We start from the raw sequence: 22,241 nt of genomic DNA, 5'->3' as shown, positions 1-22,241 counted from the left end.
GTAGGGAAGACTGGTGAGTGTCCTCTCTGCCACTATGGACCCTCCTGCATCCCCAGCTGAGCTCAGCTGAGAAAGAGACGGAGCTGTCATTGCAAATACTCTTCAGATCTCTTCCATGGGGGAGGAAAAGTGCCAACACGACCAAAAATATGCATAAGATCAACTCTCTGGTTGGAAGTGGCCTGGCTACTAGTTTCAGTTCAGCTTTGCTGTGGGAAGCCCTCATCATTTTCTACTGTTTTACTCATCGCCAAAAATATGATGAAACCAGAACTGAATGGTTTTTTTTTTTTTTTTGCGTCTCATTACAGTAAGCATCATAAATTATTCACCCATGAGTGAATTCAACCACATTTCTTACTCAAAAGGAGCTTCCTTTCCTCTTCAGGGGCTTGGAACTCTGAGCCTCCCGGGCCGGTGGTGGATTTCAGGGCTTTTCCACCTGCCACTGCCTGGGGGACACATGGGGAACACCCTTGACATCCCCCAGCCCCTGACCCGGCTGTTTCCATGGTGGGAGCAAACTTCACTCGGGCAGAGATGGGGCAGGAAAAGGTTTTGGGACAGGCAGGCAGTGGGGATCCCCATCACACCACCCCCAAATTCTGAGCTTTACTGCCAGATCCATCCAGAAATGCGTGTCCTAGGACAATGTCAGTCTAATCAGCACCCTCTTCGTTAGCAGGGCCCTATAATTAGAAGCAGCAGCCAGCCATCTGCTTTTATGTCTCGCATCCCTCGGTGCCTCTCCGCTGTCCCCTATTAGCGGCCGTCATTCGAGACCGGCGCTCCCGACCGCGGCTGATCTCACTTTCATTATTGCTAATGACCCGCGCTGCCGGCGCTCTGCGGTGTGGAGCTGCCCAAAACCAGCCCCTCTTCCCTGCCTGCCTGCCCATCATCTCTTCCCAGAGGGTGTTTTTGGGGTTTCACAGCTTTGTGGACCTTCCCAAAATACCTTCTGCCTCGTGCCAGGTTTGGGAACTGGGGGTGTGATTAGGAAAGCACTGGAGAAAACATTCCTGGTCTCAAATATTCGGAGGGTTTTCAGCTTGTAAAGTGCTTCCCCAAGTTTCCCGTTGCACCCTATTCCCAATTAGGATGGCATCTGCCAGGACACCAAAAGGACAACCTTGTCCACATCCAGCACTCAAGGGCTGGCTGCAGGTTAGTCAGACCTTGGAGGAGAGAAAGGAGAAAACCTCTTTTTATGTATCTTTAATTTTAGTGCCTAGACAAAAGCATAAGACATATAAATGGATTAACAGCCATGGTTTATTAGCGCTCCTTAATTCACTTCACAGGGCTGAGGGAAAAGTTATTAGCAGATGTATGGCCAGTAATAAGCTAATTATAACCATGTCAGATCAGAGATTTGAAGAGGTGGGTAGTTTTGTGTGTGAGATAACTATAATTGTCTGTTAAAGATTATGAATTAATATTGATTTAATAAAGCTGTGGCCATTTATTTCTGTGGTAAAAACTAGTTAATCTGTGAGCTGCCCCAGCACGGTGGGAGGCAGCTGCAGTTGTGTATTGGGGAGGCCAAAATGCAGGGGGGATGGTCACTGGGGCTGTGTCCTGCCTGTCAGTGTCCCCATTGCTGGCTGTGACAGGGACAGCTTTGTCCCTTTGTCCCCAAAATTGACACCTGGTGCCACAGCAGCTCAGCCCTGGGTCACCGTGAACCTGTGGAGGGGAGAATGTTTGCTGCTTTCAGCTGGATTTAAAACCAATCTGCATTTAAAAGCTGATCCCACCAGGAGGGATGTGACCCTTTTGGGGTCCTGTGTGTCCCCTGATGTGTTCAAATCTCAGGCAGCCCCTGGAGAACCTGAGAGGAGTGGATGTGGGTGTGACGTGGGACTGGGGAGGCAGATGGAGCGTGACCCACTGCTGGCACAGGGTGTCCAAACACAGCCCAACCCCACCGTGGGAGGGAAGGAACAGCTGCTCAGAGCCACTGAGCCCAGCCAGTGGGAGAGGGAGCCAAGGAATGGGCAGAGAAAGAGGAGAAGCCAAGCCTTGTGGCCTGGTCAGGACTGGCTGGGAGAGCAGAACTTCATTGCAGTTGCAGGTGCTGATGGGGTGGGATCACCCTCGCACCCTGGGGATGTTCAAATCATTTCCCAATTTACAGCCACCATCCAAGATCACTTAATTTTTACCCTCCTGCACGTAGCAGAGTGACTGACTTTGAGATATTTCACGTTGCATAATTTGTTTCTGTAAATCATTGCTAGCTTGAAGGTAAACACAGAAAAAGGCAAGAGTGTGTGTGGGGGGCTGCATCCTCGGGTTTTGCCTTTCCTCCTTCTTCAGGGAAACATGCAGAGATCTTTAGTTTAGTTGGTTTTTTTTCCCTGAGACAGATCCACTTCTCTAAGGTGAGCTCCATCCCTTCACATGGCCTGGGTCCCATCGAATTCCTCTCATGCCTGCAGCAAGTAAAGGCAGGTCACCAGGGCGGTGAGAAGGTGTTTTGGAGTTTTTGGATGTGTTACATCATACAGGGCAGGGCTGCAAACCTCCTGCTGCCTCCTCCCTTTGCCAGACTCACCCTCAGCCCCTCCCTGCGACCACCAAGGGGTCCAGGACCCCCATCCCTGTGCCGGGATGAGTGGCTGTGCAGGGAAAGCCCCTGCCAAAGTTTCCACTCGCATTGGTCCCAGTGGGCTGATGCTCCAGGCTGACTGGAGCTAAAGGATTGCTTTAGATGAATCACTTTCCCCTGAAGCTTTCCATGGGAGGGTGGTTTCAAAGGGAGGGTGGCTCCTATTTTGCATCTCACTTCTTTTCCTGGAGGAGTTCGGGTCAACCTAAGCAAGAAAACACCCCGATTTTCTTGCATTTGCACCGGGCGCGGGGCAAGTCTAATGCAGACCATCTCAAATATCTGAGGCAGGACTCCAGTTTTCCGCTGAGAGCTGAAATCCCCATCTTTGCTGCCGGACGGCTCGCATTACCATTTTATCTGATGGAATAGCTATCAATGGCAGCTTCCAAGTGAAACGCTGAGGAAAATCTGTGTAAGCTATCTGCAGCCTCGCAGCACAGATACACCGCGATTACAGCGACAGCCAGGCTCTGTCTCCCGGGTTTAATGGCAGTGTACGTGTCCCACTGCAGCACAGCACCCACGCCAGGCTCCCTCTGCTCCGGGATGCTCAAGGCAGGCTCACCGTGGGCTTTGCTCACATGAAGACAGCTCCCAGAGCCTTGAGATGCTGCCACGATCTTATCTGTGATTTCTCCAGCGCAAGAAGCTTCCAGCTTCCAATATTGCAGGGGAAAAGCTTGAAAACAAAAAGCCTCCAGGCTCCAAAAGGCAGAAATGCACACGGTAATGATCCCCACTGCTCTAAGAGCAATGCCACAGCAGAAAACCCATATTCCCTCTGCAACACCATCCTGGTGATTCCCTTTGGCACCATGGGCTTCTGGACAACAAGAACAGGCAAAAAAATCCATCTGTGCTCTGGCAGGATATTTAGCGTTGCTGGAAAGTGTGTTCAACTCTAAGGAGTTTGTTTAAATACATTTGATTCTAATGTTGTTCTAAGGTCATTGGGATATAAAAGCCTGGCTCCTGTAAAATTAACGTCCTGGGTCTTTTTGCTGTGGTACAGGACTTGCATTCTATTCATTGAGTGAAACGTCACAGATATATTAAAAAAAAAAAAAAAAAAAAAAAAAAAAAGGCTCAGAAAAGGCTAAATGGCTGGAGCAGAGAAACCCCGCAATTCAACAGGGATAAATCCGGTCCTTTATCTACCAAGATAAAACGAAGACGCTCAGCCTGTGAATAAACCAAAGACCTGAACCGCAGCAAAGGTGCAGACACACAACCGCCACAGGCACAGGAGGGCAACTTTCCCTGCTTTTCCCGGCGCGCCAGGCTCATTTCGGGCAATTTGCCTTGCGCTGCCGGTGTTTGCGCTCTCACCGCGGCGTGCGCCCGCGCTTCCATCGCGCTGGGGTGACTTAAGGAGAGACTGAGCCCAGGCCTGGGAAAGTCCCCGTGCCCTGCAGCAGCTCAGCCGTATTGGGGCAAGGAATGCCGTGAGCTGCCCGCTGTCCTGCTCTCCCACCCGCAGGGAAATGCCGCTCGGGGAAAGAGAGGTTTCATTCCCTGCAGAGATGCGTGCGTGCCCGCATCTGCCTGCCGGAGGTTTGTGCAGCTGCTGGAGCATTGGAGGCTTGAGAGATGCTTTTCCAGCTGTTGGGGTCATGGCAGGGGGAGGGGGCACCCAGCAGTGGAGCGGGAACAGTGGTGGCTGAGGAGATGTGACCTTCCTCATCCCCCCGCCCCGGGAGGATGGAGGGGAAGAAAAAGTATGAAAAAAGCAAGATATTAGTTGAAATCTGTCAGTGAGCTGGGTTGCCTCAGCGCTGATTGCTGCTTGTTAAATTGTTCAGATTTTTCTGCAAAGATCCCACCCTGATAAGGTTTTAATGCAGCCAGGATGATAGCACGGACACTAACCTAGGGCTGGGAATGTGCATCATAGGGTCTTTTCCTGAAGGCCTCTACCTTCCTTTAGCGGGAAAACTGAAGTTTCTTAACTACATTGCCGTGAGATGCTCTGGACAATTCCCAGAGCTAAACCTTTGGCAGGATTCATAAAGCCAAGCAGTGCCCGACCCCTTCCACCAAAGCGCCCACAACACCACACCGGCACGAGGGGCTGACACACAGTGCGAATCCCCCGATTTGCACCAAAAACATTTAAAAAAGCTGGGAACACCGGCGGCGGTGCAGGCGGCAGCACCGGGGTAACTAAGTGGTGGCACTGATAAAGCTTGGGCACGGATGGCAGGGGCACCGGGGGGTGACACGGATGGAGGGGGTGACGGGGATGGAGATGGTAATGAAGGTGGTGACGCAGGGGGTGATGGAGGGGGTGGCACTGCCCCGCCGCTGTCCCGGTGCCGCCGCTGTGCCGGTGCGCGCTCCCGCCGCTGTCCCGGAGCGCGGTGCGCGCTCCCGCCGGGCGCTCGGCGGCGCGGGCGGGCGCGCGCGGCCCCTTTAAGGCGCGCGGGCGGCGCGGCCCCGCCCCGGCCCGCCCCGCCCGGCCGGCTATGGGGCGGCCTTAGGGACCGACCGACAGCCCGACCGACCGAGCGAGCAGCGCCGGGCAGGGCAGGGCTGGGCAGGGCGCTGCGGCGAGGGGCGGCCCGGCCCCACGCACGGACACACGGACGGACAGACAGCGGGGCGGCCGGCGCGGCTCGCAGCCCCATGGCTCTGGATTTATAAACACGGCGCAGATGGCGCGGCCGCGTCCCGGCGCCCAGCGCTGCCCCGCCGGCCGCTGAGGCGGGAGCGGCGGCGGCGGCGATGGGGGGCGGCAGCTGCCGGCGGGATTAGGTGAGTGGGGAGCCCCGGGGAGCCCCCGGTGCGGGCTGGGCTGGGGGCGCCGCTCCGCTCCCCGCAGGTGGGGGAAAGGCGGCCGCGTTACGTAAAAATGAAAATGTGCCACGGGAGCTGCTCGCCGGGGAGAAACTTTCTCTCTATTTTTTTTTTTTTTTTAATATTTTGTTGTTGTTGTTGATTTTGCTGTGTTCGGCCTCCAGGGAACGCGCCGCTTGGGAGCGCGGGGGAGCCCCGCACTTGGCAAACTGGCGGGGACATCCCCGGCGGGGTGGGGGCACCCAAGGGCCTTTTCTTTCCCCTTTTTCTCTTTTTTCCCCCCGTTTCTTCCAGCCCCGCTGTGTTCGCGCTGTTGCCCCCGCTGGTCGGGTGTGTGGTAGCCGGGCTGCGGGTGAGCCCCGAGCGCGGCCCGGGCTGTGAGGGCACGGCCGGCCCCGGCAGGGCAGAGCTGCGGCCGCCGCTTGGGCGGTGTGCTGCTCGCCGTGTCAATATTTACGGGAGGTAACCGAGCCGCTGTCTGCAGGCAACAAGTGCACGTTTCTCTGAACCCCAGCTGCGGTCCCTGGAGAGATCGCCTTTTTGTTGGTTTTTTTTTTTTTTGTTTTTTTGTTTTCTGTTGATTCTTATAATTTCCTGTTCCCTCCTCTCCCTCGGCCCTTCCTCCTGCTCCCTGCCCTGACAATGCACAAAGAGCAGGCTGCAGTGGGTGCAGGCAGCTGCCTGCCATGTGGGCTGCTGCCAACACCACTGAAGCAGCAAAACCTGCAGGGCTCGGGCTGGGGCTGCCTGGGGCGCCGGGGCCGTGGTGACCTGACAAACCCATCCCCGAGCAAAGCCAGCGCTTTGAAGCCTCTGGAAGCCCAGCACGCCCGCAGGCACCGCAGGCTGCGTCTGCTCCCTGAACTTTGTGTTTTGGGTCAGCTCAAGAATGTGCGGCAGAGGACAGTGCTGCTGGAGGTGATCTGTGCAGTGCGTGTTTCCTCACCCTTTGCTTCTTATGGGTTAAAATCTTTTGGTGACCTCAGTATTCCCGTGAAGCAAAGGTTGGTGTTCTGGGTGCCTGGGAACATCAGTGTTTTGCTGAATCTGACATTTTTAATCAGTTTGGTGGGTGTGATATTGTTCCACTGGTATTCCTTGGTCGTGTGGGGCGAGAGTTTTTCTGTTTAGTATAGGGTTTTCATCAGCAAGGTTAAGTTTAAGTTTGCCATGTGCGTTACTAATAAAGATTTGGTACCACTACTGAGTCATAAAGTGTGACTTGGGACAGCTGGATGAGCATTTCCCTCCCTTTTGGAAGTGGTGACAAAACTCATCAAGGGCTTTAGTGAAACTGTGTTTTCTTGGGTGGTTTTAATGAAATTGTACTTAATTCTCTGAGTTTCACTGCTGACTTTGGGATTTAGCTTAAGCCTCCGGGTCTGCCAGCTCTGTGCAGGACCTTGGGTGAAGAATTCAGTGAGCACAGCTCACAGAGTGTGTCGGGAGGGAAGTTTTGCATGCGACAAACATTTTATAACTTTAGTTGAGTAAGTTTCACTGCAAGAGAAACTCTTGCAAAACGTGTTTAGTTTATTGGAAGCAAATGCACTCAAACCTCAGTTTGTTGTTGCCAAAAGGGAAAAAGTAGAAGCTATTTTTGGTGTGAGAGAGGAGATGGGGCACGCACATGTCTGGGGCAGGAAAACACTGGTACTTTGTTCTTCTAGCTTCATGTGGGTGGTGGTTTCTGTTACTTAGCCCTGTGTTTCTGCCAAGTTGCAAAACATACCTGGTTCTGAAAGCCCTGCAGAGGTCAGGGCTGGCTCTGCCAGCTGGTCCTGGGCCCCATGGGAACACCTCCCCCGTCAGCATCTCCAGGAGCAGTGGGTGCCTCTGCCTTCACACCTCTGAGCTCCAGGGAGGTGACTGGCATTTTTTTTTTTTAGTGACAGGATCTGCACTGAAACCATAAACTCGTTTCATGCAAGCCACCAACCAGCTGCTGCTTGGCAATACCTTTCACTTGCTAATGGCTGTGGTTGGATTTAAACCAAGCTGCCTCCAGTGGAGGTTGTACTAATCCCTGGAGCTGTCCTGCGTTAAATCCAGAGAGGGTTTGGTTCAGGCCGTGTTCCCGTGCTGTAATTAGGAGCTGCAGTGTGCTGAAGGCAGTTTTGTTGTGATTGGCAGTGATGGTGTGCATGCAGCTGTGCTGATAGCTGCACGTGTTGAGAGCTCCCCGTCTCATCTCCACGGCAGCTCTGGACTGCGCTCGCTGGAACTGGGTCATGGCAGATATCTTCATCTTTTGTGACATGGCTGTGAATTATTTGTCCCCCTTGATGGCTCCCAGTGTTCGTCCCACTGCTGGTTCTGGTTTTTAGTGGCCTCTGCTGCAATACGGTCCTTTTTGCAATGCACTATCCTGGGAGAAACCTACAAACCTTTAGTTTGTAACCAGTTGTAATTTGTGCCTGAAATCCCATCATCTTCACGGCCCTGTGGGAAAGGAAAGTTACGATCTTGTCTGTTTCTGGATGAGTGGCTACAAAAGGAGGATGAAATGGGTCAATTTTCAGAGGTGGGCTCTGGGTGCCTGATTTGAGCAGTTGTGACGGGGAATGGGTTGGAGAGAGCCTTTGGGGTGCAGTGCTCCCCATCCCTAACCCAATGGCTCATTCTGACTGGATCTTCACAAGTCAGAAAACTGAGACTGGTGAGGTTATGTGAAGTTCAATGTGTCAGAGCAAGTCTGCTGGAGAGCTGGTGAAGAGTCTCTTTCTCCATGAGTGCTTTGCTTGTTACTCCCAGTAGCAAAGTGCTGGTTCCCCCTGGGTTTTGTGCCTGTGAGCAGTGGTCCCCAAATGCAGACCATGGGCTTAGCTGCAGGGGTGCACAAGGGTGGAAATCCAGGCCAGGGTGTTCTTAGATGTTATTTTTGTGCAGTTGCATTTGTAGGAACTGTGGCTCGCTTTAGTCTTGGCTGAGAGTTTAAGGGAGAGCAGGGTCAGCTCTAATGGAGCTGGAAATGAGGTATAGCAGCACCTGGTCGCCTCTCTGATTAGTGACTGAGGCTTTTGCAGCTGCTTAAGGATTTGGGCATCATGAGGTCGTGGATTCTCATCTAGGCTGCTGTGGCACAGGCTCCTGCATGGCTTTGAAGGGCCCTTGCTGTGTGTCCACATAGGAAAGCAGTGGAGAGTTGCTATTTATGTCTGGGTTTGTGCTGGCACACAGGTGTTGAGGTCTCTGATTTGCCCTGTAATGTCAAGGGATAGGTCTTTGCTTTGCAGTAGAAAATGGAAATGTGTATCATTTAATGAGCATGACTAGAGCAGAGATGCTTCTCAAAAAGAAAATTGAAGAGGGAGCTGAAGCTCCAGAACAGAGGGCATGAAAGTGCATGTAAAAGCTTGGTCAGAGTGAGGGATGGATCTGGCAAGAAGGGAAAGAAGACGGAAGAGCAGAAGGAAGTGAGTGATTTGTCAGTTTTGGGAAGTGATCCCTGACCTGAGAATGAGGCAGCAGCAGGACTATACTGGGAATTGAGAAATCTGGGCTGCACCCTCAGTGCTGCTGCCCACCCTGCTTGTCACTTCCCTTCTCGTTCTCTGTTCCTGCCAACCTGCCTTTGGCAGCTGGAGTCTCTCTGGGCTGTGGACTGTTCCTTATTGAAGGTGAGCAGGGTGTCCCAGGAGGGGATCTTTCTGGTGAGCAGGCAGTGCTCCTTCACTGTGTGAAGCTCAGAAATGTGACCTGGCTGGGGCTGGGCAGGTGAGAACAGGCACTGATTGCTGCAGATTGTGCTGCCAGCAGCGTGTGCCCGGCTGCTGATCTGAATCTGGCTTGGGGAGCCCAGAGGGGAGCCCTGCCTGCAGAGGTGACTGGCACTGGAAGAAAAGCAGTGAAGATGGAGGTAGGTGGCCATGACTGTCATTGTTCCCACAGTGCTGGGCTGGAGGGGATTGAGGGGACAGGGAGAGCACGGCAGTGGTTTTGTGCCTGCTGGGTGCGTGGAGGATGCTGATAATGGTTTGTGCTCTCTTTATGGCTGCAGAGCACTGAGCAAACATTAATGAACGTAAAGGATAGCAGCCCTGTCTAGTTACAGGGAAGGGAAGTTACTCCAAATTAACTTTATGATCCGTGAAACTGAAGGTTATTTAAAAAAATAATAACGTAAATGGAAATGCTGAAGTTTTTCGGAGTCACCGAGTACACCGCTTGTTGTTTAATGCCTTCCATTTTTTCACTCCCAGACTGTGTTTTTGGCTTGGGAACAAATTACAAGCAATATCAGCTTACGCTTGGATTTGAACCCACATTGCTCTTAGTCAGCTGAAATATTTCCCCTTATCGCCGCTCCCATAATGTTTATTTTAGACCGGATAGCATCATGGCTTTTCTGCTCGCTGTCTTTGAAATAGCCCAGCACCTTGGAAAGAAATGATCTCAAAGCCAGTTTGGTTTGTGAACGAGGCACAGCTTAATTTTCCACCAAGAGGTTTATGCAAGGCTGTATCCCAGAACGTTTTGTGGCATTAAAAACCCGAGAGGTGGCAGATGGATGAATTGCTGACAGATTTAAAATCGTACGACAAACATAAAGCATTCAGACGTGAGGCCAAGGCAGGAGGAAGGTTGCAGGGAGAAATGGAGGCAGAAAGGTCGAATAAGTTATTCTGGGCAGAAGAAGATGAGCAAGCAAAGGCTCCAGTGGGTTCAGCCTGAGAGGGGAAGGCTTTCAAGAGGAGGGATGTGTCAAGGAGTGTGTTCCCATCCAAGTGCAGGGAACCCTCTGTGTCCTGTCGTGGTGAGAGGAGGGTGATGAGGAGGAAGGGGGCCAAGCTGAGCCTTGGCAGCAGTGATGAGGCTGGGAGCAGGGTTGTCCTGAGAGGAGACAATGTGGTGGGGTTCACATAGTTCCCTGCTGTGGGCAGTGATCTGAGGGAGAGTGCCAGCAGGCAGGGATGGTGTGGGCATTGTCTGCACAGGCTGTGGCTCTCGGGTGGGTGGTGCGTGTGTCAGGGAGGGAGGCAGAGCCGGCAGGATTTCCTCTCTGCAGCGCTGGCTCCTGGGTTAATAACTAACCAAGCAGTCTGGGTTTATCCTTTCATTGTGGAAGAGAGTTATTTACATAATACCACTCCACGTAATCTTTATTTAGCATTGTTTCCCTGGTGTAGCGCTGGCCGGAGTGGCGGTGCCCAGAAATGCAGTTTCAGCCCAAATATGTGGGAAGTTAACTCTTCCAGTTGGGTGTGCTTCCCTCTGCCTGCTCAGGGAGCTGGCTGTAAACTGAATAAATACTTCAGTGGCCTGACCATCTATCATGTAGTTTGTGGGACTTCTATGTCTTCTAAACTCTGTTTTCTGCAGGTTCTGGCTGGTGCTGTGTGCTGGTACCTGAATGTTGTCTACCAGCTTCCTAAGCAGCACAGTTTGGGTTTGTCCTGTGCATGTTAGGGCAGGAGAGTGGTTTGCAGTGTGCTCTTCCTTGTCTCTGTGTTGAAGAAGGCAGAAGGAAAGCAATGTGTCAGCCTGTGGGTGGAGGATGGCAGGAGTTGGGAAGGTTCCTGGTGCAGATCATCCCATCGTCTGTGATCAGTCCCTGAGGACTTGCTGTCTCCCAGGTGGGCAGGTTTCATCCTCCTCAGGGAGTGTTTAATTGCAAGGTCTGGAGGCTTAGGTGGTTGTGTAAAGAGCTGGGGCCTGATTATTGCAACACAGCATGGTGAAGGACAGAACCCTGTGCTTGGGTGTCAGTGGGATGTGGTGGGAGAACTGAATGGCTGAGTAGGATGACAGGCAAAGTCATTCTGAAGCTTTCTGAAAATCTGCCTGTGCCTCCAGCCGTGCAGGGCTGGCTGGAGAGGGTGGAGGGTGTCTTTTCCTCTACACTGCGGGATGTGTGGGCTTCTAACAAGCTGTGGCAAACAATGGAAAGTTGGCTGTCTTCTGAAAATATTTTAAAAACCTTATAAAATTATTCCAGCGGCTAAAGTTTTATAAGACCAGATCTCGGCTAGATCTGAGATCAGTTCATGAATAGCTCAGTCTTTGGGCTCTGCAGACTTCTCAAAGCCATTCCTGCAGTGCTGCAGGAACCCTGGTGAGCACCTGGTTTATCAGTGGCAGCACCTGGCTTCTGTAGCGTTCTGTGTAAGTGTTTGCTGAGAGGCCGCGTGATCTCCTTGGTCTGATGTTGCAAGGAGCTGGTTTTGGAAGGCTGTGGGTCCCCAGTGGTTTACACTGGGTTACCTGGTGGTGCAGGCAGAGTCTGGGCTGGATATTGGCTCTGAAGGCCTCTGGTGTCAGCCTTGCCAGAGGGCGATGCAGCTCCTGTCTCAGCTCATGCCGGTGATACGGACATTTCTCACTCAAGCCTGAGACTTGCTGGAACAAAGGTAACTTGTTAGCACCCTCCTTGAACCAATTACACCTGGCAGGGTGAGTGCTGAGGTGTGTGACTGTGGCATTCCTGATCCACTACTTGAAGCCCTAGAGCTTTGTCTGCTGCCTCCTCAACCCCTGCTGTTACCATCGTGTGATTTGTTCCATCATGTGCTGTGTAAATCTTGGGGGTGTATCAGAGCAGTGATGTTTGGTACCAGAATTGTGTTCTCCAGTAGTTTGGTAGAGGTGTTTTTACAACATCTGTACCCTAAATAACTACACTGCTTCTTTAACATAAGAGTTTCTTGTGTTTAGCAAAAGGGATGACTCTTTCTCATTGGAAAAACCTCTTTGATCAAGTCCTTGCTTTTCTGTGGGTACCACATCATATAATTCCATTAATAAACTTTTCAAGCTCCATCTTGAAAGCAGTTACAGCTTTTTTTTTGTTTTCCCTTTGCTGCAGAGTTTCAAGCTCATGCCAGAGTGTCAGCTTCATTTCTAGGTCACTGGTCTGCCCTTTCATTTCCCCCTCACGCTCAAGTTGGCCGGCTTGTTTTGATTTGGTAATATGTGAGGTGGTGTCCACAGACAAAACCAGGCAGGCCAGTGAAATTCATGTTTCCCTGCAGCCTTGTTCCTGTTGTGTGTGTGAATAATAATTTCCAAATGCTAGACCAGAGGTGATTAAAAATTGTCAAAGAAATAAAACGCAGCGAAGTCTGCATTACAGGAATCTGTGTGTTCAGTGTTTTGGGACAACTCTCTGAACTGGCAGTGGAAAAAGCTTTCAGAATTTTTACTGTAGGCTTTCTAGTCTTAAATATCACTTACTGGGGAGGTGCTGATGAGGCAGCCTGAGCGTAGCCAGGCTCTGCAGGAGGTTGGTGGCTGCTCTCTGGGGGGGATCTGGAGTCGGCAGCACTTGTTCTGCAGAGTTGTTTGGGATCCAGAGCTGGAGCTGGGATATTTTTGCGGGTTGTGGGTACAGGCACCTGGGCAGGCAGCAGCCTTGTGGTGTGAGTGGCAAAGGGTGCAGGGTAAAAGGCTTCTCTGCAGCCCAAGTGGATGCTCGAGTGGAAATGAAGAGCTGAAAATCTTCCTGAGGAGCAGCACACAGTGGCTGCTGCCTGCTCGGAGTGAGTACGAGTGCTTGTTTTTTACTGAGCTGCAAGGCAATGGGTATTCAGAGGTTTTTTGCAACCTCGGTGTTGGGACCATGAAGCAGTTGTCATGTCATCGGTTAAGATGTGTTGAGCATCCTTATTTTTGGAGCAAATGGTCCTGCTGACAGCATGTATAGGAGGTGTCAGCCAGCCCTTTTTTTCTTCTTCCACTCTGTTTTTTTGCTTCATTTGTAGGTTTTAGTTTTGGCTTTACTTTGATATCTTGACAGGGTTGCTGCTAAAAGATTGTTGGAGTGGATTTTTTTTATTTTTTCTTTTTTTTTTTCTTTTTTTTTTTTTTTTGCTTTTTGATGTCTACGTGTCTTGAGATGCACATAAAGAGCTGCTGTGGTTTTGGTCCAGAACCCAGCCAGCTGCCAGCAGCGTTCCTGAGGGCTGTGTGGTGTTGGAGTGAGAAACACTGCAGGGTTTTGGGTTTTCTCCAGCATTATGAAACAGAAGTAAAGAGAGAAGTCAGCATGTACCTTAAGGCTTGTGTTTTTATTTTAACTCTCTCACTGTGAAGAGCTGAGGTTTGCATCTTCTCCGCTGAGACTGGTGCTCGTGAAATGTAACGCACTTCTGTGAATGTCCTTAAACTCTGCCAACAGCTGAGAGGCTGAGAAATGGGGAATTTGCTCTGCCCTGAGGTGGAGGAGTCGTGCTGCAGAGGCAGACACAAGCACCCTGGCTGCTCCTGTTTCCCTTGCCAAAGGCAGAGTGAGTTTTGGGCTGCTTCAATGAGACAAGAGCCTTAAGCTCCATCTGCGTCTTATTTTTTTTTTTTTCTGCGTTTTGTTCGGTTGTGCTTTTTAAACGTCTGTGGATTTCTTCTCAGCAGGAGGTTTCAGTCCCCACACAATGTATTATTGTTTGCCTCACTCCAGTTCCTCGTTTCATGCGGAAACACCTTGAACCTTTGGCGGAGTTGGAAGGTGGTGCAGAGTCGGGTCGGTTCCAGGAGCAGCGTGTCGGTGCACGGCTCCTCAGCCGCTGCTGCTGCAGGCTCCGGCTGCTTGGCTAACACGGGCACTCCCTGCTTCTGAGCAGCCAGTCTGCACATACTTGTGTTTTAGATGCTGTACCAGAAATAAGTGAGTGCTCACACTTGCCTTCACCGGCTTTTTGAGTGTTTTGCCAATTAATTCTTGGGTAACGAAAATATGTAATGTGAAGGACACAGCCAGGAATGCTGCTGTCTCTTCTATTCTTCACTCATTCCAGTTTATGCAAAACTTGATAAAGGTGCCCATGCTGTCTTGGCCATTTGCAATCTGCTTTACGAAGCCTCTTAACCAGCAGAAAAAAAAGTGTAAATAAATACAACAGCTTCGCCTTGCAGCCTTGCCAAGTCAGTTTGGTGAGTGTTGAGGGGGCAGAACAATTAGTTACAGAAGCAAATGGTCTTCTCCGTGTTCCGTGCTGCTGTCACATGGCCATCTCCCAGTTTTTTGGTAAGTGTAACAGAGAAATCTGTATCAAGGAACAATTTAAGGCATGTGCAGAGAAGGGGGGGAAGCTAACAGCTAAACATTAACTTGCTGAGAAAGGTGGAGCTGAATTGTAACTCTTGGTGGGGTTGGGGTTGTCAAACAAGGGTGGTTCCTGCTCCCATTTTTCACAGCACCTGGCTCCCTTAATTTAAGGTGTATTTCTATTGCTGGTTGAAGGAGTTTGCCACCTCACTGCTTCTCAGCATGTTCCTATCAGTGCTTCTCTCTCATGTTCTTTTTGACCTGAGTAGTTGCATGAATGTCTTCACCAAGCAGTCATGGTTTTGTTGAGGTCAGCCCTGCTTTGTTGAAAGTATAGGTACTGCAAGAACAGATGTGGAGCCAGGGGACACAGGGCCTGAAATCAGACAACCTGGTTGGGTTTCAGGCCTTTCTTTTGCAGCAGTACATTTCACAGGACTGCAATTCCCTTCTAAAGGGGAGATATTGGAAGGTCTCTGAGCTGGAAATGAGGTGCTTGGCTCAGAGTGGTGACTGGGAGTTCCTCCTGGGCAGGGCTTTGGTTTTTCACATTGCTGCTGCTTTGTGCTGCCTGCTGCAGCACCTTTGTTCAGTCAGTCCTGGTTGTGCCCAAGTGGTCTGTTCTCTTGTGCTGTGGCCCTGCAAATCCTCAGCAAACTGATGAAGAGCAGAGTTGGGCAGAAGCCATCGGCTCAGTGAGGCACCTGATGAGCAGAGAGTGAGAGGAGGGTCTGTCCTTTTCTCAGGGGAGTTTGAAACCACTCTGCCACAGGAGCCTTGCTGAATTACAAATTGCTTTTTCTCTCCCACTCTTTTCTAAATCTGCTGCTGTTCCTGAAGTTGCAGTAGATTTTACTCATGTGTGCTAGTGCATGGGTGTGAGTGTTTGCTGCAGAGTAGGGTTGTAAGCAACTGGCATGATGTTGATCATCATGTAACTAAAGACACTTAATGTTTGTTTGTTTGTAACATACTGCGGTCTCTTTCCAGGCTCTGAAATTGAGACAAGCTTCAGCTGTATTTGGCATGGTGTTTGGGGAGATGGACAGCTTTCTGTCACTTCTTTGACAGATAGACTTTGAATTTTTAAGGGAAAACAGAGCAGCTTTTTGTGGTGTTTTTTTTTTTTTTTTTTTCCCTCCCCACTCAAAACCAGCCAACCAAAGCCAGGTGGAGGCTAGAACTCTCATGCATTCTGTTTATTTCTATGTGCAAATACATCTTCTTGATGTGTCATTAACCTGGTTGAGCTCGGGTGCTATTTTTAGCAGCCTTATGGTGCATGGACAGGGAGCAGCTCCAGTGAGTGTTTGTGAGCAGCCCAGCCCTGGGTGCCAGGTTCCTTCCCTCCTCCCTGCCCAGCCTGGAGGGGCTGGATGAGTCCCCTGTCCCCAGTCCCTCACAAGGAAATCTGTGTAAAGCATTACTCCTCAGTTCCTGTGGCCATGGTAACCGGCTGGGATACATCAAACTTGACTAATTAACCTAATGGAGAGTCGTTTCCAGGCTGAGTCTCCCCTTGGATTTCAGAGCTGAACTTGTGTTGTCTGATTCTCCAGCAACCTCCCCAGCAAGTGCAGACTTCATCAGTGGTTTCTTTAACAAGTTTCTTTCCCAGGTTAATTTGAATTAGGGAGGATGGCTGAAGGTCTCTTGCTCTTCATTCCCCTCTCTGATTCCCATGGAAGGAAGGTCCCAAACTCAGATGGAAAAAACTTGCTCTGATTTCTTCCTTGCACTGGCTGAGGTGAAAGTGGATACTTCCCTGCATCTCTCCTGTTTCTGTACTGCAGGATCTCTGCCACCCTGACTTCCTCTTTAAAAAATCAGTGAAATCCTCAGGCTTGAAATAAAACCCCACATCCTGGAGATGTCTGTGCACATCTTCAGGTTCCCTCATCTTCATGTACTTGTTAAAGGCATTGCTGTTTGCACGGTTTCTCCTGGGTTTAATTATTATTTCAGTGATTGGAGCTGCAGACTGCAGCAGGGACTGAAGGGTTCAGCCTCAATTAAAAACCACCCTGTGCCAGGCAGATAGCAGCAGGCAGCTCTGCTATTCTCAAGTGTCTCCAGCAGTCCATCGAAACACCATGTGATCGGCTCAGTTGAGAAATCTGAGTAGGCAGAAAGCAGTTTCTGGGATAAACCTTGTGAGTGCTTCTCAAAATAGCCTGAAAGCAAGGTTTTGCTTTCTGCAGCCACTCTTGGTCCTTGAGGCTGGTCAGAATTTTTCGTGGATTACTAAATATTGCAAAGGTCTGATCTTCAAAAACAATCTTTTATTTTTTCCTCCTTTTTGATGCTGCCTCTGGTATGTATAAACTTAGAGGGATTTGCATTTTCATGTCTTTTTAGCCTTAATTGTAAGCACTAGGACCTTCCTTGCAGCTCCAGCTTTTTCTATTTCTCAGCAAAACTGATGACCTCATGTTTGACCCTTGGAAACCTCTTGGGCAGCCCAGCAAACAAATGTGGTGTGAGAAGAGCACATGATAGTAGCCTGAGCTATTACACTGGTCAGTCATTGACCAGGACTCTTGTTTTTTTTTTCCTTTGAAGATCTGCTTAATCATTGGCATTGTAACCCCTGCTGTGCCAGGCATCTGGAGGGGTTTGCTGGTGTCTCCCCATGATGCCTGGGGTGACAGGGAGGTGGCAGGGGGGGTTTTAGAGAGTGCAGAGCTGTAATCAGGTTTTACTGGGGAAGAGATTGTCACTGATATCCCTGGGATTTGGCATCTATATAAATACACGAGCCAAGCTCTGTTTAAGTGTGTAGGTTCATGTCAGTTCATTTGTCTGGGAATGGGGCTGGGAGCATCTCACGACCATGGCCCTTCCCTGTGTTTCTGTTCCCAGTATAACCCAGTCTGATGAGGTGGGGCTTGCTGAGGGTAAATCCCTGGCAATGCTGGTGCAGCTGGAAGTGACTGCTTCAGACATGGGTGATTTCAGGAACAGTTGAGAGAGGAAGATAAAAACTGTGTGGCTAAAAGTGATGGGGACCAGTGCCCATGGGCCAGGGTGGTGCCTGAATGACTGAGAGCTTGTGGAGCAGCTCTGGGATCTCCCAGTTTATTTACTGTGATACCTCTGGGTGACACAGAGCGTTCAGGAGATGCTGCTAAACTGAATTCTACAGCTGAATTCACTGGAGAAATGAGAATTGCTTCTTTTTGTTGGGGGAAAAAATAAATCTGCTTTTATCACATCCTTGTTATCCCTACAGCTTGTGGCTTGGAAAATGAGAGAAAATTGATAGTGAGGGCTGACTGACATGTGGAGAGAGGTAAGATCCTGCCTTTCTGTGGGCCTCATTTCATGAACTTTCTTGTCCTTCATTCATTTGCTGGTACCTCAGTGGAACTGAATTTCGTTGGCAAAAAATGTGGTTTGAGTGGATATCTTAGATAAATTCTCAGTTTCCTGCCTAAGGGTGATTTTAAGCAAGGCTTCCAGCAGTATCCCTGCTCTTCCTGTGTCTTGGGCTGTTGCTGCCCTCTCCCAGCCTGGCTGTGTGCACGAGGGGCTTTTCTGCAGAGAGCAGCCTGTGTTCTGTGCTCACGTACTGTGCAGAAGCCATGAAAAATGTTGTTCAGATGACAGTGATTTGGGGGTAGCTCTAGAAAATAATTTTCTGCTGGTGGATAGTACCAAACTATTTCCTTTCACCCACTCCCTCCCTTCCCCAAAACAAAAGAAGAGATGAAAGGATTCATTAGGAATTATTCACTGGGCTCTGCCGCCTGTCTGAGATCTGGCTGTCTGCGTTCATCCCCCAGCTCAGGGAAGGTCAGAGGGCATCTCCCTGGGGAGGATTTGCTGTTGACTGAATTGCACTCTGTCATTATCCTGCTGGATAACGAATGCAGTGGCCTCATTGGCACTGGCTTCAGAAAAAGCACGGTCATCTGCATGTGGCCTTGAGGCGAGAGGCGAAAACCTGAGGAAGGTGGTGTGGAAAACCTCGTTTTTTGGGAAGATCTGGGACAAACCTGGGCAGTTTGGCACAGTGCTTTACTTGCTGTGTGATGCTGAGCAGGTCTGTAGCTGCTCTGGACCTCTGTTATCTGCTTGGAGGTGGGGGAACACAGCAGGAGGGGTTAAAGGATGCAGTTCTGTCTGATGAGGGGAAACTAGTTAAAGCTGCTCGCACTCTGTTCAGTAGAAAATGTGGCATGCTTGTGACACAGTTTGAGATATTTTAATGAGATTTAAACAATTTTTTCCCCCTCTTTGTTTTGTTTTCAAATAGGTTTCCTGAAAGAAAAACATACAAATCCCCCTGAGCTAATTGGTGTGTGATTTGAATTCAGCTGCTACCTTGGAAGAGCTTTTCCAGCAGCTGATCTGAAAACAGCCTTTCCCACAATATTGTGGGTTGTCAGTCAATGCTAAAGGATCTTGAAGTTGCTGGTGGGAAGGGGAGAGATGTGTTTTATTTGATATGCTGCATCTTTTAGTTTGAGTGAGAGATGTGTGAAAGACCCTAATGGAGAGAAGCTATCAGAGGGATAAAAGTCATGGTGGCTGGAAATGTGTAAGAAACAGTTGTGGGTGCCAGGAGCCCGTTGGGGCTGGCTGAGGAAGTAGATAGACCTGAAGAAAATTTGCATTTTAAGCACCAATTTCAGATGTTACCCACTGGCTTGTGCCTTGATCTTCTGGCAGCCTCTGGTTTAGGAGAGTTTAATGCTGTGCCCTTCCAGTGTGTGGCTGCACGTCCCTGAATCGTGCTGGGGGTGGCCAGATGCAGCCCTGGGAAGTAAAATATTAAACTTCAAATGTTGGCCTTCATTGCCTTCAGGCTAAGTCAGTTCCCTGGAAGATGCTGTGATAAAATTGCTGGCCCAGGTAATTTGTGTCCTGATGATGAGCAGCAGAGAGGAGGGCAAGAGTTTGTGTGCCTGCTTATTGCTGTCATCTGTCTTGCAATCAGATATTTATGAAATGGCCTTTTGTGTTGCAGTGGGGGGTGTGTGAGTGCATATTTAAGTGGTTTGTAAATAGAGTCAGTTGCTAGATTGGATCAAATCATCCTCTTAACAAATATAGACAGTGATGTTTTGCATCTGGGTGTTTTGACAGTAAAGTACAGGAGGAGGTGGTCTTGGTGAGTTTAACATCTTGTACCCGAAGCAGGGCAGTAATTGCTTAAAATCACTGTAATTCTGCTACCAGCATTAAAGGATATAAAATTATCCTGTGCTGTGATAAATCAAAAAAATACAGCTGCCTGGAAAAGTCTTGTTGCTCTAATCCAGGACAAAGTGTGTGTGACTGGTTGTGAATCAGTTTAATTTCTGCTGGGGTCTGACCCTCTGGATTCTTATCGCTGCAAGAAATCCTCCTTGGAAGGCAATCATCTCCAGGCTGGTGCTCAGCTGAGCCATGCATGACCAAGTAGCAGCTTGTAGCATTTATGAACTGGGGCAGAAGTGGATCCTTTATTCAGACAGAGCTGTATAAGCCTCCAGTGCTCTATACTAGGCCCCAAATTTGCCTACGTTGTAAATAAGTCTGTGGCTGTGTGCTTGTGTGTTTCTTTTTTTAAGCTGAAGGCAACCCCTTAAGCTCTTTTCTGCAGGTCTGTTCAAGCTGGGGCATGGGGAATTCCTAAGAGGATTATCATGGTTTACTTGATACAGAACTTGAACTTGAGCAATGGCTTATCTTATCAGTGATAAAAGACATGGAAATGAAGTTTACGTAACCAAAGAGGCCTTGAACTGTGGCTTTTTTTTTTTTTCTCTTCTGGAAACTGGAATGACAGATCTCCTGAGTTCTCTGCTCACAACTGCAGTGTTTATCTGGTGTGTACTGCCTGCTTACCACTGGTATTTATTTCCAGTACTGTGTTTGGAGCTGTCCTCTGAAAAAAAGACAAGAAAAGGGGTTGAGGCAGAAGCTCAGCAAGAGCAGTCGTGGGCATTTTCTGCTTTTGCAGGAAAGCCTGGTGTCCTTGCTGCAGAGATGGATCTACATGGGTGGTGGCAAACCCCTGTTATACCCAGCTCAGCAGGTGATCTGAACAATCAAAATCTGCAGAAAGCAGATCCACTTCACCAGTGGGCTGTGAGCATGGGGCTGGAAAGGCTCAAAAGCTGGGAGTAAACTTCACCCTGAGAGGCAGGAAATGCCTGGGAATAGATGAAATGCCCTGCCTGTTCCCATGGACAAAGTAAATGAGTGGGGAGGGCCAGGATAGTCTCTGTGGTGGCAGCTAGAGAATGAGTGTGGGTAAATGTGCTGCTGTGCTCTGACCCATCACAGACACAGGGTGCAGGCAGTGCCCAGCCCTCTGCAGGGGTGGGGGACATGCTGCAGCACCTGGAGGAGGAGGAGAGTGGCCTGAGCATCACAGCTGTGATCTCACCCACACAATCCTGTTGGACACGCCTGAGCTGAGAGCTGTGAGCACAGCAGGGCTGCAGGGCCAGCTGCTCACCTGGGCTGGCTCTCTCCTCAGCCTCTGCCACCTCCCCTGTGCTCAGAGGCAGCTCTGTGTGAGAGCAGGCTTTAGGAAGAAGAGAGGAGCCTCTCCACCCTGCCACATTACAGTGCCTTTGCCTGCCCTGCTGTCCCACACCCGCTTTGTCTCTGCTGCGTGGGAGGAATTTTATTTTTTGAGCTCTTGCTGTCACAGATTGTGACAATGCCACAGAGGTCTGTGCTTCCCACAGAAGGACTCAGCAGACAGTCGAAGGCTGGCAAGCTGACAGCACTTATTAGAGGTAACCTTCAGGAAATGCCACACACAGCCCTCGCTGAGCTTTCTGGCTCCAGGCACATACAGTATTTACACCACGCTTCTTGAGTTTCCCTGCAGGCTCTCAGCCTGCAGCTGCCTTTCTGTGCACTGCACCTGCCCTGTGTCCTCATGCTCAGCCCCTGGGGTGGGCTCTGGCTGCTGGGCTGCTCTGGCAGCATCCCCCCCTGCTGGGGGGGCTGGTGGCACCAGCTCTTCCTCTGCCCTTTGGCCTCCTGAAAGGTGCTGCTTGGAATCCAGTTCTGCAGCCAGGGGTGAAGCCAGCACCAAGTTTTCACACCTGTGTGTGCAGGGAATGAGCTGTTAAGAAGTGCAGCACTTGCACAGGTGCTCTTTGCTAAAATGCAAGGGAATTACATGGGATCAGCTCGTTTCACTGTGCAGGTGACTGGCTTGAGTGGCTGTGTGTGGAGTTAAAAGCCAAACCTTAAGTACTAAGCTTTGAAAAAATTCTCAGGTTGTCTTGATGGTGTTTTTTCATCCTACGTGGGGTGGGAGGAAGGAAATGTGATACTATCTGGTTCTAGTAAATGACAGTGCTGTACAGCACCTGAATATACTTTGTGATGCCACAGCCTGGACTGGGTAGGTGTGGGGAGGCAGTGTTGTGCACCCTGTTGGGACATTTGCCCCAAAAGCAGCTCAGATATTTTCTCTGCTTCCTGGCTGAGAGGTTGGGGAATGTATATCTGAAGGGTGGGCTTACAGCCTGTGCTCAAGCCTAGCCCCCTGCTCTGCTGCCCCCAGAGCTGGTGGCTCATGTATCTCCTACAGACCAAGAAGTGACTTTTTTCCAGTAGCAGGCAGCTGGAGTTTGATCCACCCACTCTCATCCCACTCCCTGTAGTGTGCACAAACTGCTCAGTGCTCTGCTCCCTCAGTGGAGGGTCAGCTGTGATCCTTCAGGAGAGCATCTGCTGTATGGAAAGCAGAACTGCTGGATGTTACCCAGTTTGGGGAGGAGGGAACTCCTGGTGCTCCACCCTGGTGGAGTTGTCCTCTGGAATACTCCAAAGCCTGTTTTGCCACATGCACTTAGACTCTAAGTCTTTCCTCCCTGCTACCTTGGAGAACTG

At 50.2% G+C, this 22,241-nt stretch overlaps 1 protein-coding gene across 11 annotated transcripts in view; it reads left to right on the top strand.

Moving 5' to 3' along the window:
• Positions 1-5,096: 5,096 nt before the first annotated feature.
• Positions 5,097-22,241, top strand: part of NCOR2 (nuclear receptor corepressor 2) — a 222,085-nt gene continuing 204,940 nt past the window's right edge. For all 11 annotated transcript variants that reach the window (XM_079322088.1, XM_079322093.1, XM_079322087.1 and 8 more), the window contains exon 1: positions 5,097-5,371. The gene's annotated coding sequence lies outside the window, so the exon portion shown is untranslated. The remainder of the gene's footprint in view (positions 5,372-22,241) is intronic.

The sequence above is a fragment of the Erithacus rubecula genome (assembly GCF_903797595.1).
Source record: "Erithacus rubecula genome assembly, chromosome: 19".
Classification (NCBI taxonomy): Eukaryota; Metazoa; Chordata; class Aves; order Passeriformes; family Muscicapidae; genus Erithacus; species Erithacus rubecula.
This window is presented reverse-complemented; position numbering and strand designations above follow the sequence as displayed.